Raw genomic sequence first — 4040 nt, 5'->3', positions numbered from 1 at the left:
AGCCACTGGGTCCTAAAGAGCAGTGGACCCGCCCACTGAGGAAAAAAACTGTAGGTGCCAGTCAGTGTGGGCTGGGGTGGAGCTCCCATCAGGGTCACCAAAGGTAGCTCTAACGAGCAAATGAGCAAGAATTAAAGGTGGGGATTATTTACAAGTCATGGTTGAAAGATGAAAGCGGCTTTTATCATGTGATGTGTGAGTGTGAGGCAGATCTTTCTGTTAAGATGGGAGAAGAAAACTTATTCTTTTTTATTTTATTTTTTCCTGTAAGAATTTCAGCTATTTGTTTTATTTTGAAGATTGTGGCTTTCTGTGAGTGAACTGTGAGAGCTGAAGCTAAGGCATCACGAGTGCGTCCCTTTCAGACAAACCACAGTCTGATGCCTTTGGTCTGGTGGAGCTCTTTGTTAGGAGCAGATAAAAGCTTGACTAACTCGCAGTGATTGTATTTGGCTTTTTGTGTGTGTGTGTCTTCTCCTAAAGGAGGATTTCATTGTCGGTGAACTGTATATTAGTATCCCAGAAGTTGATTAAACATCAAGACTGCCCATGTTCAAAAGGGCGGCTTGCATTCAGCCAACTTGCTTTCTTGCAGAACATGTGCATTGTGAACATTTCCCACAGCTTCAATGGAAGGTGATTGTTTTCTGACTTGAATTCTACTTTTCAGTTGCGTGTTTGCTCTAGTGGCAACAGGAAAAATTAAATACCTGCTAATGGGTACGTTGACCCTAATGGAACAAAAGTTTGATTTTGCTTATGAGGCAGTTTGTGCGATGCAATGTTACACAGAAATCATGCTGTCAAACAAAGAGGAACTCGTGCTGCAGAAAGCAGTTACTATGCTGCTCGACAACAAAAATAAATAAATAAATAAAAATTAAAGGAACACTTTGAAACCGCATCTGATCTCAGTGGGAAAAATCATGCTGCATATCTGTAGTGATGTGTACTTGTTAATGTGTTAGGAATGAAAGGATGCCACATGGTTTGATGGAAATGAAAATTATCAACCTACAGAGGGCTGATTTCAAAGACATTGCATAGAGCAGAAGGCTAGTCCATATTGCAGAAATGTCATTGCAACAACTCAAAAATGGTACTCAGGAGTTTCCTGACATTGTCATGTACGCATGCCTGGCAACATCATGCTCCTAAGTTCACAATGGATGGTATCCTAATCGATCTCCTCGTGGATCTGGATCAGGGCATCACTGAGCTCTAAGGTGCAACCTCTTGGCAAACTAACCATAACGTCCCAGAGGTGTTCTATTGGATTTAGGTCAGGTGAGCATGGAAACCAGTCAGTGGTGTCATTTCCTTCCTCCTCTAGAAACTGCCTGGATACTCTCACCACTTGAGGCCCGGCATTTTTCTGGACCAGGAGAAACCCAGAACTGACTGCACCATTTTAAAGTCTGAAAATAGGTCCAAGAATTTCATCCTGATGTTTAATTGCAGTCAGGATGCTGATGCCTAGCCTGTAGAGTTATGTGCATCCCTCTATGGATATGCATCCCCAGACCATCATTGACCTCCACCAAACCGGTCATGCTGAACGATGTTACAGGAGACATAGCGTTCTCCACAGCTTCTCTAGACCCTTTCACGTCTGTCACATGTGCTCAGGTTCACCCTGGTATTCTATTGCGAATTCCCATCAGGCTCCAACTTGCTGGGCAGTGAGCACAGGGAACACTAGAGTCAGCCTCTCAGGCCACCCTCGTGTAGTCTGTTTCTGATTGTTTGGTCAGTACATTCACACTAGCGGCCTGCTCGAGGTCATTTTGTAGATCTGGCAATGCTCATCCTGTTCCTCCTTGCACAAAGGAGCAGATCCCAGTCCTGTTGATGATGGGTTAAGGACCTTCTATGGCCCTGTCCAGCTACAATAACTGTCTGTCTCCATGTTCTTCAGACTGTGCTGGGAGACACAGCACACATTCTGGCACGTATTGATGTGCCATCCTGGAGGAGTTTGATTACCTGTGCAATCTCTGTAGGGTCCAGGTATCGCCTCATGCTATCAGCAGTGACACACCCACCTTAACCAAATGCAAAACTAGTAAAAGATCAATCAGAAAAGATGAGGAGAGAAAAATGTCAGAGCCCACCACCTGCAAAACTATTCCTGTTTTGGAGGTTGTCTCATTGTTGCCCCTTGAGTCCAACCAAAGCAGCTGAAACTGATTAACAACCCTTTTTGCTACTTTACTGATCAGATTAATATCCTACGAGTTTAACTGAGTTGATGCTATACTCTGATTAAAAAGAGGTCCTTTAAGTTTTTGTTTTTTTGTTTTTTTTTTGTTTGGGGGGGGGGGGGTGAACAGTGGACAAAGCCACTCTGTTTCACAACGATATTAGTTGGCAAGTAAACGGTTTTAACCCTTGTGGCTATGAAACTTGCTATGATTTTATTTTTAAATCTTTGTGCCAGTTATGTTAGTGCCGTATCAATATCACTGAAAACTCTGTTGGCCTAGTAGAGGCTTCATGGCTAACACCATAAACAGGGGAAAGGTGAGCTGCAGCGCTTTAGAGTTGTCACTTAATACTCCCAACAGGAATAAATGTAATATCAAGCCAAACTTCACATAACAAATGTGCACCATTGTTCGGAAATTTATGGACCAGAGATGACTTCTGGGGCTCAAAAGTAGGCCACAAAACAAGCGTATAGAGTTCCACGAACGGCATTTTTCCAATAATGTCTGAACAGCACTAAATTTTTAACACCTCCAGGTTCGCTAAAAATCAGTCTGAGCGCTCCTACACCATATTTTCTTCTTTATGAGCCTAAATGTCTCAAAGTTCTGTTTTTCAAACCCTGTTCTGCTCATGAGTTATCAAATCTTGGGTTATTTTATTCCATTTTATAGTTTAAAAGGCAACTGAGTGCGTTCTTTCAATCTAACTTGCACTGGATTTTGGATGTAGATAGAAAACGAGTCATAATCAGCTTAACATAGAGTACTGTCAAATTTTGTAGATTTGGATTTCAGCCTTTTTATGTAGATTCTGACTCGATTAGACATTTATGTGCATGTTTGCATGTGGGAATTTAACTGCTCAAGGCATCAGGGTGTTAATTAGGCCTGGAAATAAGGATGGCCTTTTTTATACTGTGGCAGCCATGTTCAAATTGATGCAAAAAAACACGCTGTTAAGTATCCCACTGTGTTAAATGAAAAGACAAATGAATAACAGGTCTCTGTTTTTTTTAAAGAGCCAACAAAAGAAGTTGACTCTTCTCACAGCAGGCTTCGGTGTCTTTGTCGTCTATTCCTCTCCCCTCAGGCAGAAAAAGCTTCACTTTAAAACTCAGCTGTTGTCACATTCTGGAGCCTCTCCTTTGCATGTCACACATAACTCTAATTCACTCTGATCACTGGCTGCGCCACACCTCCCTCAGTGAGCTCCCCAAGGGCTGTGGACCACTGCCTGCAGTCTGACAAAGGGGATAGAGGAGAAAGCAGCAGTGCAGGAGGTGGTTTATTCGGTTGTGGGCATATGGGGAGAAAGCAGATTTGGGGTTTTTGGCTGCTGTGTCACACAGAGCCACATGCCAAAAGTGAACATGTACTCAGCGACTTTCCAAATCGGGTCACATAATTCCATTTTTTGGCTATTAAATCAATGTCTGTCTGGCTGTCTGACTTGAATATTATTTTTAAAGAATGGGCCCCAAAGTTATACTATGTTGGAAAAATTCCAGTTGGTTTCTTGGTTTAGAGTCTGATTCACAAGGTTGCTCCATCGTCTTAATCTTACACTTGATTCCAGTGTTGAAGCTCAATAATTCACAAGTTAAATCAGTGGGTGGAAGAAACCACTCCTGCCTTGAATTATTTTTATTTCAGTGTGTCATCTTCAGCCATCACCTCATGTGGCGTCCCTCAGGGTTCAATACCTGGGCCCATTCTGTTCTCCCTTTACTCCTAATAGGTCATATGCAACTTACTAGCTGATTGGGAAAATCGAACTGAAAATCCCATCCAGTTATTTGTTTTTTGACAATCAAATCACTTTGGTTCCCT

This window comes from Perissodus microlepis, chromosome 10, assembly GCF_051167445.1.
Source record: "Perissodus microlepis isolate ML-2025 ecotype Zambia chromosome 10, ASM5116744v1, whole genome shotgun sequence".
NCBI classification, from domain to species: domain Eukaryota; kingdom Metazoa; phylum Chordata; class Actinopteri; order Cichliformes; family Cichlidae; genus Perissodus; species Perissodus microlepis.
Note: the sequence above shows the minus strand (reverse complement) of the source record.